Source organism: Nesoenas mayeri (genome assembly GCF_963082525.1).
Source record: "Nesoenas mayeri genome assembly, chromosome: 13".
NCBI lineage: Eukaryota > Metazoa > Chordata > Aves > Columbiformes > Columbidae > Nesoenas > Nesoenas mayeri.
In genome coordinates this window covers 3,516,785-3,530,663 of record NC_137550.1, presented here as the reverse complement: position 1 = coordinate 3,530,663, position 13,879 = coordinate 3,516,785, and the positions used below count along the sequence as shown (strand labels likewise).

At 43.3% G+C, this 13,879-nt stretch overlaps 1 protein-coding gene across 1 annotated transcript in view; it reads right to left on the bottom strand.

The window, feature by feature from the left end:
• The window catches only part of IL1RAPL2 (interleukin 1 receptor accessory protein like 2), a gene marked incomplete at both ends in the record, with an annotated part of 354,194 nt that overhangs the window by 264,076 nt on the left and 76,239 nt on the right, over nucleotides 1-13,879 (bottom strand). The gene's annotated exons all lie outside the window — the stretch shown is intronic.

Below are 13,879 nucleotides of genomic sequence, written 5' to 3'. Positions count from 1 at the left end.
TGATGAAGAAACCACAAGCAAGAACTTTCCAAGATCTACATGACTTCATATGACATGCTGTATAACAAGCTACACGAGTAGACAGCAAATACAACCACGTCACCTATGCAGAGAAGAGGGTGTTCAGGCAGACTTTGGTGGACACAGACGGGAAGATGCTGCTGTCCTCAGAGTCCTGCCTGAACAGCGAGCTGCCTCGGTCACCTCCAAGGACATCCCACAACACTGGGGTGAAGCGCCCCCCCAGCTTTTACATCTGACCTCCTCTCCAGACCCTTGCAAACAGCCATTGCCCAGATCTCAAGCTTTTTCCAGATCCTAGATATTTCATTAGCTGTCTGAGGCTCATCAGCTCTGCTCTTAGGCAGCTCTGCATGCCTGGACTTCCGAGCAAAGACAAAGTATTAACCTCACTTCTCTACAGCAGGGGATTTTACATTCTTGTTACAATAATGTTTTTTGCTTTGTTTTAAGATAATTAGATCTACAAATCAATACAGTTCTCTCCAAGCAGCAATTACAACTGAAGAAAGATAACTATTGGTACTATAGAAAGCCATTCAATTAGCAGCTGTTACCTTGAAGGCAGTTTGTCACATTTTCAAGCATAGATATTAAATAACACTGGGTTTGCTTGCCTTGTTAGAAGGCCCCATTTCCACAGAGAAATAACACAATTCAATAACTAAGCTACACCAAGAGGTAACAGGCTCAACAGCAGAGCCTTGAAAGCAAGTAGTGCTTGTGAGAGAAATGTGACATAGGGAACAAGGAGTGGAGGTTAAACCGAATTAAGGGGGCTGGTCAGTCTACCAAAGCCATTCTGCTTCCTCCTGTAGACCAGTAAGCATGCTACAATAGCTGGTGCATCGATCTGTATTGGGGAAATAATTCTTTCACCATAATCTATGTTTCTCACATTCTCATGGCCCTGGCTGTTAATATGAGGAGGCTGGTATAAAATTTTTATCATAATTTAGGATTTTTTTTTTTTTTTTTAAACCCTGGAAAAAAAAAATCATCATCTCTGTTTTAGAAGCACTAAGCCATGTGTCTGGGGGGCTTTTCACCCAGGGACAGTATCCCTTCTCTGTTCTGTTTGCATTTCCAGAGCATTCAACACAAGCAATCTGGAGATGCTGGCTGTTGGAGCACCGCTCTTCTCCTTGTGCTGTTTTAATGGTGCATTACCCCACCGCCTTTCCCCAGAGAAGCTTCAGCACGCTTGAAGCAGCCAGCATCACACAAGATGGCAGGATCCGTTACTGGGCTTTGCTGGTCATCAACAAATTGCACGTGAGCCCTACTGAAGAGCATGAAACTCAAGTAGAAGATTCAGATTTTTAAACATTCTGAAAATCTCGCCTTGAACAAACACTAATACGTGGCAAATCCCTCCAGAACTTTACAAATTTCTGATGGCTCCTTTACAAACAACTGAATTACCTCTGTAAAGAAAACTATTGGATGAGAACAGAATATCCTCAGGGATTAGAGATAATTTTGTTCATATATTGGAGTATCTGAAGTCAGAGCTTATTCTAACTATAGTTACCAAACAGGAACTATTTTTTTAAAAGAAAAAAAAAAGTCAATTGCAAAACCATGGTTTTCATTTTGATAAAGTGAGCATTCAAACTTCTTTCTTTGCTACTTGTTTCTTTCCTGATTGAATATAAAACCTTTCCTTGGATTTGAGAACTCACTTCCACAGTGTCTTGTTCTGCTCTTATGACTCAATTAAGGTCGCAACTATCTCTGCTTCACTCACGGAATGATCTCTTCTCTGCTCCCCTTGGCTAAAATGTCATTCCAGTGGGGCTGACCTTCAAAGCTTTCAGCTTTAAAATAACTCACGCGAAGTGGCAGTTTCATCTCTCGTTTCATTTCCCATTGACTGAGTAAAAGAAGTATCTGGGAACAGGTTCTCAGATCCATTACCTTCCTTCATGAACACTGAACTCAGACTCAAAAGATCAAAGCCTGGTGGTCTGTTAACAGTTGCACATATGTGGTCAACACACATTCACCCCGCTATACCCCATCTCTTTTTTTCATCACCAACTCCCACCAGGAGCTCAGGGGCTCATTGACCTTCAGGCAGGCCCATGCAGCCAAATGATCTAAGAGCCCAGAAGCACCATATATCGCGAGATTTATTTTTTTTAACCTCTTTTCACCGTATCAGCAATGTCCTTTTTCTAAACTTTACACTTGAGTTGAAAATCAAGACGCATCACCCTACAACACACAGAGGCAGATGATGATTTTGGACGCACTGACTGTGCTGGTGTCCCCCCATGGGCACCAGACCCTGCCTGCTGGTCACACAAGAGCCACAGGAGACTTTGGCTCTGGCACTTGAGCCGCACGGACCTGACTTCATCCATGGCTCAAACAGAGCTCAGCTTTATGCTCAAGCCTCTCAGTCTGCCGATCTCCCAGACAGATGCCGCTAACCTTATGTAATTATCATAGTTATAAGAGAAACAGCACATGAGAACAAAGACTTCATTACTAGCTCTAATTAGCTTTAAGCTAAAGGGGATTTAACATAATTTTCTCCTCCAATCTGGATGTCAAAGGGAAAAAAAAAAGTTTTTTGTAACCATTCACCTAGTTTCAAGTCAATAAAATCTTGTAAACAGCCAGGGTAAGATCAGAAAATAGCTAAAGTTATTTTTAAGTTTATTGGTAAACACTTCTTCAAATAGTTCACACTAGTTAAGATTTCTTTTTGAACAGAGCTTTATGACAAGCTCCAGCATCTACCCAGGGCACCTCTCAGGAGCTCATAACTATTTTTCCCCGTAACAAAAGAGGTGGTAGCAGATGCTTTAATAATAATAACTGATGCATCTTCCCTCCTGGTATTTTGAGGTTTCACAGTTTATGGTTGGTTTTGTGCCAGTTTGTTTTACTCTTATAGGGTGTGAAATCATGAACGTGCCCAGGCTTGAACTTACAGACACTGAATGAATCAATGAGGAGGGCAGCAAGGCCATGATGCAGCTGCCTGTGAGCTTGGGACTTGGGCAGACTGGAGCAGGGCGGCTTCTCCTCTGCAGGTCCTACAAGACTGGTCAAGCCATGACTCAACTCAAACTGCCAGACCACCATGGCAAGGTAAGCAGAAAAAGTGCTGCTACTTTGTAGAAGGGTCTATCTCTCCAAGGGAAGATTAGATTGTAATTCTTTGAGCTGGTATTACAAGTTATATTCTCTTTAATAAGCTGAACAGACAGAGCTGCTTGAATTTCTGACTGTTTATTTCCACAACTGATTTTTAGGAGACGTATGCTGCATGTATGCACATGCTGAGATTATGTCACCCTTCTTTTCCTGGAAGAAAGGAAAACAACAGTTTTTCTAGTAGATCTATATATTTAGAATACTCAGCACTAAGCATTATTTTTATACCAAATTTTCTTTTGTACAATTATTTTGATGTTCCTTCAGGGAAAACAGAATGGACTTAGACACCCTTCCAATGTGTGAAGAATACAGATTTTCAGTGTTACTTCATATAAACGTGTATGTTTGCTGTCAACATATGGACATGTGTAAAATTTGTAGTTTAATAAATATCAAATATTTCACCCATGAAAATAGTCAAAAGCTAAATTTCTAGGTCATATCTTTGAAAAGTGACTTGACTCATTTAAGAACAAATTGATTTTCAGATCCAGGTTGGTCCACAGACTCTACAAACTGTCTCTTTTGAAACAGTTTGTGCTTAGCACCCAAAAAACCCAGCATCTCCCCCCAAAATTAATAACACATTGCTCCAAAACATGTTAGTAGATCAAGAGAGGTCCTCCTTCCCCTCTACTCTGCCCTGGTGAGACCCCATCTGGAATATTGTGTCCAGTTCTGGGCCCCTCAGTTCAAGAAGGACAAGGAACTGCTGGAGAGAGTCCAGCGTAGGGCAACCCAGATGATTAAGGGAGTGGAGCATCTCCCTTATGAGGAAAGGCTGAGGGAGCTGGGTCTCTTTAGTCTGGAGAAGAGGAGACTGAGGGGTGACCTTATTAATGTTTATAAATATATAAATGGTGAGTGCCATGAGGATGGAGCCAGGCTCTTCTCGTTGGCAAACAATGATAGGACAAGGGGCAATGGGATCAAGCTGGAACACAAGAGGTTCCACTTAAATTTGAGAAAACACTTCTTCTCAGTAAGGGTGACAGAGCCTGGAACAGGCTGCCCAGGGGGGTTGTGGAGTCTCCTTCTCTGGAGACATTCAAGACCCACCTGGACATGTTCCTGTGCAACCTCACTTAGGCGTTCCTGCTCCAGCAGGGGGATTGGACTAGATGATCTTTTGAGGTCCCTTCCAATCCAGAACATACTGTGATACTGTGATGTTGTTCACAGGACTATAAACTGGCCTGTGTTTAAACTTCCATTTGCCACCAGTATTTTCTTTATTTCACATTGTCTGAGACTTGTGAAAAACAGCTGGATCAAAACATTCCCCAGTCCCCAGCATGGCAGATTACAATATACCCACATGTCAGCAAGGAAGGCATGATGAGGTTTACTGAGTTTCTTAACACCAATAACCACTTTTCATAATGTAGACTTCACACTATAATGTCACTGAAAAACCCCCTAGCCAGGAGCTGCTCAAGATCTCAGACAGCGTTTAACTCCGATTCCCTCACTGAACACCTCAGCTACAAACAGCCCCAAGTAGAGCCAGCGCGGATGCTGGCAGAGATGCTCCTTGCTTTTTTGTCAGTAGCTTAAGTAAACAAAGCCATGCCTGCTTTTCAGATTGGCCGCAGTTTTTAACAGCTCAATTTGAAATCAATTCATTTTCAGAAGTGCTCTGTATGTTTTCAACCTAGTAAGGTCAAAAGGAACTTTCACAGCCAGAACACAAGCATTTCTCTGGGCTTCTCTTGCCCCTTCCTCTCCCATACACTTTGTGACAGGACTTGACTTTGGGGGCACACGGAAATCTTTGCAAACTCTCCTGCAAAATCGCCTTTATCCATACAAAGCCTATTTTGCTAAACTCGTTCTGTGTGCATCTATTTTCCTCTTTCTCTCACTGTTTTTCTTGATAAAGAGTCAAATTAAAGTTCACTCGAGCAAAGATGCGGCAGAGACGGCTGCTAGCCTCAGGCCAGTTTCCACTCCTGAGATTTACAAGGCAGCCGCTTGGAGCTGATTATACACTTTCAACAACACATTTTTGACTTGACATTGGGTCGCATAAGAGACCTAAATTTAAACCCCGCCACATTATAGTTCAAGCATTGTCTGCCTTGCATGGACTCACTGTCCCTTTCCTGCCCACAGCCACCTCTGGCCTTCCCATACCTTCTCAAGCATCTCCACAGCCAGGGGACTCTGTCCTTCTGTCCCCAGAGCCATGCAGGTATCTCTGCAATGTGTGTAATACACTATAGTTAAAACTCATCTGCCTAAAGAAAAGCATGCTGTGGGTATAAATACAATACATTAATTCCTATTATTACCTTATGTTTCCTCCCAGCAGGCCATACTATTTTTAAACCCTCTATAGCTCTGATTATATTATAGCTCAGCTAACGATAGTACATAAATACTCCATGCTCAGCATTTCCATAGCAGACACATACGGGTTCCTCTTTACTAACACCCAAGGCCATTAGCAAGACAACCTCTGTTAGGATACCAACAGCTACCAAACTATAAGCACTCTAGTCTTTCCATAAGGTATTTCTTCCAATGTAAACAGACAGCTCAAACATTAGTCAACCTTTTTCTACCACCCAGCACAGAACCCATCCTTTAACACCAACTCTCCTCAGCCAGGCAAACAAGCCCAACGTACCTGTATTGCAGCCCTGGTACCCACACAGCCCAGCTCAAACCGTGGGGAGCCCCGGAACTGAGCAACCCCACAGTTGGCACCAAGCTCTGGTCCTGGACTGATTCCTGGGGCAGGGCAGCGCCACTAGCAACTCCTGGCCTAAACAACCCAGAAGTCGCCATCAGACCTTTGCAGTGCAAGATAGCACATTCTCCAAGTGAGCTACCAGGGGTTAACTCTGCCGAAATCCTTATACACACACGGCACCTGTGTCACACTGGTCAATGCACATTTTTTTCAGTGCTATCACTGCTCCACAAAGCAAAAGATATCTCCCCATAAAGCCACTAATTTTTTCACCAGGCATGAGAAGTCAGTTCTTCACTGCTGTCCTCTGTGCTCTGTACTTAAATGGAGAAGTGGATGATTAATGCTTGTGCAAGAAATAGCAGGGTGAAAAATGGAAAAACATTTTGGAAATATGGGTTTGTTTTTAAGCTGTGATTACAGGAAATATATTAAAGATGAGTTTTCTGAAGGGATTGCAGCTTGCTCCTAACTAGACAATTTCCATTTTGGTAAACAGACAACAATCTCCTCTGGAGTTAATACCCCAGAGGTCAAACCCATAAACGTTGAAAGAAACAAATCCAGGCACACAACGCTGAATGTAATTCAAATCAAACCAGAGGTAAGTGCTTTACCCCAGCTCTCAGTTGAGCACTGCGACCTCTGAATCCTTGTGCATAAGCTGCGGCACAAGCTCTGCCCCAGCACCCCGATGTCTCCTGCAACACGCCCTCCACGAAGGCCTTTCTCCCACACTGCCTGCCCATCTCCAGCTGCATAACCTCTGCTAAAACACCGACAGAGGGACAGGAGCAGCTGTGATCTCCCATGCTAAAGAAAATGAGAGCTTACCCTAAAGCCATAGGGAAACTAAGTCTTGTGAGCCAAAACCAGCAAACATAGCCAAGCATGAAGTAACCCTGTTCACACGTGCCAACAAAGAAAAGTGAGAGTTGTAACTTTACAGGTATTACCCTAAATCCAGGCAGAAAGCAGCTGTTTCTCACCTGGGATCCCAGTCTGCACCTCACCTACCCAGGAACAAAGCTGAAACCTCCGTAGCAAAATCTCTCCAATTCCAGCTTACTGCATTCTTAATTTTTAATACTTTTTTAAAAACGTAATTTAACCTGAATCTCAAAAAGGCAATCAGCGTGGCTGCTCTTCACTTTTATTTGCAATAATTGCCAGGAAGAACTGGACAGGAAGACGTGCAATGGACTGTAAGAGTCCAGCAGCATCTCTGGCCAAGTCCAGTTTCTGCAGATGAAGGACGGGAGGGCCAGGTCCTCCTTGGGAGCTGGGTCTCCAAACAGCCACCTCGCTGTCCTGTGTGCTGGCATCAGCCCCCACACCCGGCACAACTCAGCCTCCTGGTGCTAGAAATAGTTGCGGCTTCGGCTGTTTTCCCAGCTGATGGGCCTGAAGCAGTGATGTGCTGGGAGAGCAGCCTCTCAGTCAAATATAATGTCTCTTTTGGCCCTTGCTTGACCAGTCCCAGCATGCAAAATTTCCTCATTCCTTTTAAAAGCATGCAGCTGCCAGAATTGCGTGTCTTCTGCTACCAGGGAGCACCTTGGGGCTGCCGCACACAGCTTTATAGGGGGACACCTATAAGTAACTGACACCCCCAAGCCAAGAGCAGGTTAAGTCACCGCACTGCCGGCATGGGGGACAGGACAGCCCCACAGGAGTGGCTCAAGGACGAGCTCCTGACCTCAAGCCTCCAAAGCCAAGAAGCAGGGGTCTGTTGCAACTAGCAGTTTGGGTCTGGCCTGGCCCCAGTGAGCCAGCTCAAGGGCTGCAGGAATCTAAGCCAGTTCATATTTTGGGCCCCAGACTGGCTGATCACCCTCACAAGTCAAGGAGGAGCTGAAGGGGCTGCTCAGACAATAACAGTTTACATTATCTCCATGTAAGTTCACCGCTGCCTTCTGCATGAGTCAGGCTTGTGGGGGATGCTTCAGAATTGGTCTAACGAACAAGCCACTTTGCAGAGCATATCAAAACGAAGAGCAGCCTTCTGAATATGCAGCCTTTGACAGAGAGCCATAAGGAAAATATTCAGTAGCAATAAACTGCATGTTAAATAAATACCAGTAAAGCTTATAACAGAATTACAGACAAGCAATTCAGCTTCTCTCAAGAGTCTTGCATACTTCAAGGAAAATATCTCCCAATTATCATAAAAAGCTATCTCCAATTTTCACAGTTCATCTATAATATGCTGATTGAGAATGTAAAATGTATGGCTCAGGTATTTTTGTATAATCAGCTGTAGCCATATCCCCAAGTGTAATGACGAGCAATTGGAATAGCAAGACTAATACTTCAGCTATTTAAATTCAGATTGCCTGGTGTTTATACTAGTATTCCCAACAGAGAAAGGAAACAAAATATTTGAAACAAACAAGTATCTTCTCTGTAATATTAATCTTCTCTCATAACAGAGCCCTAGTGGAAAAACAGATTAATCAACAACAGAACAGAAACAGACAGCAATGCAATTCTCTACATCGTGTTTTCAAGAATAAGCAAAAGGCCACTGTTTGCAGGGAACAAATATTTCACATATCTGGAAAAAAAAAAAAAGCCCTAACCTCATTAAAGGGTCACTACAGACACAAGGAAATAAGAAGGATTTGGTCAATGAGGGAACACAATGGTTCAGGAGGAACCTGTGGGCAAAACAGAAGTGCTCGTTGGAAGGGCCCAAAGCAGCACTCTTAGTTGGCCAGCTGTGCTCCAGGGAACCAGCCATGTCCTGGGGAACCAGCTGTGTCCCGAGGCCACCTCCCTACTTGCACAAATCTGACAGGTCTAGAGGCCCCAGGACACATGTTGCCTTACCTGTGGTTATGTGTCTTTATCATGGAGCTGCTCCAGGAGCAAAGGAGGAAGGAGAATTTCCAGACATAGTACTTACACGTCTGCACCAAAAGATAGCCGGCGGTCAACAGAGAACCAGCACTTTCAGGATCAGCTGCGTTTGAATGCACAATTGTAAAACCCAAATGACCTCAACATGCCAAAGCCAAATTCTATATAAGCAGGCACTTCTGTTCATGGAGATGATACGGCTGCTTAATAGAGTAGAAAATCTGGCAGAAGATTGCTCCATTCCCTAATAACCACATCTGTGAAAAGATCGGGTTGAAGTCAGCCTCTTAGCAAACTATCAACCATTCTCATGACAAGGAAGCTGCACAAGTGCAAACGACCATTACAAAACAGTAACATTTAAAAATAGAGCATCAGCAAATAACAAGTGACTGTTTAAACACCAACACTCCTCAGCAGCCACAGGAACAGTTTTGAGACCAGCCTCGTATTCATACATCACAGCTCTGCAGAAAACCGAGGGTTTTCCTTGGTTTTGGCTCTCTGCTACTTGCCATCTGTAAACAGAGTAAAGAACCAAGACATGCGAGACTGCAAACTGGTATCATGTAAAAGTGCAAATACGTCACTGTAAATTAAACATTGATGTCAGGATATTTTACAGTTCAGCAGCCCCCCAGATGTTACTGTGTGCACACAACTGTCTGCAACAAGGTTGAAAAGCACATGAACAGAGACATTAAGGAGGCCTATTCTCAAATACAGTGAAGTTCCATGGTGGATCAAACCCAATAACAGCAAAATGAATAAGAAAGAGTAAAGAAAAGAAAAACAAAAATGTGACAAGAGGAGACATGGGATGTATTTTTGTAACCTGGGGGGTGGATGCAGTGACCCAGGTTGTGGATCTGGCTCCCCTGTTTCAATGGGGAGGGGCTGAGCCACTTGAGAGCAGAGCTGGGCAGTCATCCTCTAAACATTCAACTGCTTCAGAAGAAAAACCTGGTTTAACAGGGGAGGATATCATATGTCTATTTGATTATTCATTTCATAGCTTGGATGCTTTAATTCCTTGCTAGGAAGTCACTTCTTGTTTGATTTTCTACATGTTTCCAGGTGCTTGTAAGCTGGTTAAAATATATTTCTGGTTGTCCACCCATCATTTCTGTCCTTTTGGGTTGCACTACCTCTCCTCTCAGATGCACACAGTACCAGCCTGAACACAAACTCTGGCAAAAGCAACCATTTTTCTTCTGGAGTAATCACGAACAACTTCCCTGAGAAGTAACCACATTTCATCCTGTTCGAAAGTCCAGTGTCTCAGCAGCATAACACTACTTTGAAATGGCAAAAAAAAACCCAAAACAAAACAGCATTCAAAAGAGTTGATATTTCATGCCAACATATTCAGAAACTCACTATTTTTCAGAAAGAAATTTTAGAGGAAAAAAAAATGGAAGTTATTTGCACTTGTGCAATGACTTTGTTCCATCCTGTGCCTCTCTAAATAAGAAAGTAAAGGAAAATAAAAACTGCGTCATTTTTTCATGAAGAGTTTTGCCCCTAGAGCTGAGGTTTCTTCCTACTTCTTTGTGTTTTGTCAGCTGCTGTAGGAGGCGTATTATGCAGGAGTTAGGCACGCATTTCCAAAAGAGAGAGAAAACAGACAGGACAGACAGTCCATCAAAAAGATGATGATACTTGAAGTTTCAAACATATGAGACACACTGGAGAGAAGCAGCACTTTCCTTTAGTCCTGCTGAGTGTTCCTCTCCTTGTCTCTCCTCAGCAGCCCCATTTCAATTTTGTTTATTTTTGAGAGAACAGTTGTCTCAGAAATCAGTGGGAGCAATTCTAATCCTAAAGTTAAACCTGTGCTTAACTACATCCCTAAAGTCAGCCCTTTGCTGATGAGGGGGGTGAAAGGGCTCCTTATAACTCCATGCAGCAGAATTCCTGGGGCACGCGGAAAAGGAGAAAAGGAACCACCATATTTCACCACTGGTTTCTGACACAGTGTTTCTCGTCTTTCACATTCACACCATGCCTGGCAGCTGAGCACAGAGCCACTGGCCCCTTGTCTACCCAGCACATTCAACCATCACAGACCTGCAGAATTTGGGGATGAGCACATGGCAGAACCACCAAAACACTGACACACCACATGTTTAAACTCTCTTTGGATACACAGCTTCTGTGCAACTTGAAGTCTACCAATATTAAATACTTGTAATAAATTGTCAGTCTCATCCTTACCTACCACTAATGAATGAAACAAGCAGCACTGGACCAAACTGCAGAAAGGAGAAGTAAGAACCATGGAAAATATTTCCCTTTGTTCCCTACACAAGAGCATTAATTTGATAATTCTTTAAAAATGGAACATAGCTGGCATAATCAAATAAATTATTAGAAGGCATATAAATCATTACCACCTAATATGACTGCAACAAGAGTCAATGCAATTTACATATAAGTATGAGGAATGACTACAGTGTTTTACTGAATTAAAACTGGCAAAAGTTGTAAGAAGACAAATGATGTAAGATGACCCTACATTCATTTGCAAACTAAAAAGGCAGAAGAAAAGCAGCAGACAGATAAGTCTTACTTCTTCAACTATTTTGCAGCTTGCACTGAAAACAAGGATTAATCATAAAGTGGAAATTCTTTCATTTAATTAGAGACTGAGTGGGTGAGAATCTGAAAACAGACTAAAGCTGGATGGAAATTCGTACTGTTTTTGGAAATGAGGCATCCTGAACTGAGACAGGGATGAAGCCTTTCAGAAAGTCCAAAGCCAGACTGCTGTCTGGACTGCTTGCGCTGGCCCTTGTAATGTACTATTTACTCCCAGATGGACATTTCCTTACAGAACACACCTTCTCTGCTCTCACAGTTGGTCTAGATACCAAAGAGTTGTTTGCATGAGCCCCGTTTAACTTCCTGCAGGGGCTGGAAGGAAATATGTACAAAATCTGGTGCTGAAGCAGGGAACCAGAGCAAATGATCGGCTCACCCTTTCACCAACACATGCAGCTGAGCACAGCCTGGCAAAACTGGCTTCTATCCTGTTCTTCGCTCCTGGGTTTCTTCATGACACTATTTCAGATCCTTAAACCTAGACTTTTACGGACACTCACTCACCTTCTGGGTGTTCCTAATGCACAAGCTCCATTTGCGACCACAGGGCCCCGTCTGCCATCTCCAATGATCCCATCAGCACCAGCTGCACGAATGTGACAACAGATACTCTGGGGCTCAACCTCCCTGGCCTCTGCTTTCCTCATTAGGATGGGAAGGGGAGAATTGCAGTAGAGTTCTCTCAGGCTTCCAAATAGCTAAGGAGAATTTAATCACCACTTGCACAGCATTACCCCAGTTACTGGAATTAATACCTTGGAAAATCTTTGAGAAAATTGTTAATTCTGCCTAAGAGCACACACTGAACAGTGTGCACAGTCCCACACCAAGCAATAAGAATCAATCACACTTGTAAGATGTTTGTTACATTCAGATTAGTGCACTTTGCATCCATGGGATCTCTATTTCTCTACTGCTCCACACCCTTGACATGCCCTTTGCTATAGTTCAGATCTTAGAAGACCTTCCGCAGCACTAAGCAGGGATTCAAAATCAGTGCAAATCCCAATGCTCCTCTGCAAGTCTCTGGCCATTATTTCCTGCTCATCTCACCAAAACATCAGTCCTTTGCTCTGAAAATCTGAATAGCCTTGAGCATTTTCCTCTTTTTGCTTCAGCTCCATAGTCAAAAAGAGTAGGACAAAAGCAGAGGATGTGTGAGATGAGAGCCTTCAGTTTTTTCAGTCCACATATCTTCTTCGGGGATTACTATTGCTTTTTAGTTCATTTTGACACTGTCAAAAAGCAATTTCAGCTCCTAACCCGGTTCAATATGGACTGCTTATGGGCTTTAAAAGCAAAGCACGTGTTTACCTGCTAGGGCAGGGGACAGCATTTCTCATCAGCTGATCTGAGGAATTAATTCCCCCAGGAACTCTGAATTTACCATAAGCCCTAATCCCTTCCACTTCAAAGTCCCTTTGGATCCAGCCTTCTCTAGCAACAGATACACCTGCACTGATGCTGCCTCACCAAATCAGAGCAGCAAACCTGACCAAAACGTTCTGCCCCAACCCTCCTCCTCCAGAAGGAATTGAGGGAAAACAGACTAATACAAAACAGGTAGTGGCCATAGTGCTTCCTACAGAAATAAAAGGCACTCCTACATCATGGCAATGAGCCACCTATAAAACCTAGACAGAACAGAGGAGATCAATATTTGTCTTAGGGGCAATGAATGGCACACACACTGCATATTTACTTTAAGGACATGCATACATACACATATGACCACATGCAACAGCTTGTACAAAGAGTAACATGACAGGTATTTTCCTCTTGAATGTGAGAAAGATGTATTAACCCATCAGCATGGCTTGTTGCCCACACAGCGTGTAGTAAACTGTCATGATACACATCTCTCTTACTGGAGCCCTGCCATTCTCTTCTCAGTGTCTTCCATTCCTGTTCATTTTCAAAGGCCTTAAAAGTTTTATATAATTTTGCATTATCTTATCACAAATTTGCAAACACAAAAAAAAATAACTGGCAGTTACAGTCACCACCCTTAACTGAAAGGCTGTCTTTCTGGCTCCGTTGTTTTAGTTGTACAGGTTATTTCCAGTTCTTCGACTTTATGCCTTACCTGCCATCCCCAATTAAAATGAAAGGAAAGGCTACCAAGAGACAAGCGTATAATTTCAAACAAGAGCTGACGGGGGCTAGAGGTAGGGGGCTGAAGAGACAGAGGAGATGATTGTTTCTTTTCCCCTGGTTGCAGCCCCTCAGTTTCAAAAGCCCCTCGGTTTCAAAGCAGAGACACAAGCTCTCGAGTGCCTGGGCCGCTGCGCTGCCTTCCTCTGTTTGTGACATGTGCAGTCACAGTATTTTAATGGAGCCCAAAGCCCCGTTTTTAATGCAGACACTTGTGCTGGGGCCTGGATTTCTGCAGCTGACGTGACTCTAGGGAACAGCTTTCATTTCAAATAAAAGCCAGAAAAATGTTTCTTCCTTGCACAGGATTTTAAGCAAGTAGGATCCATTGTAGCACAGCACATGCAAATAATTAAGACATAGCTA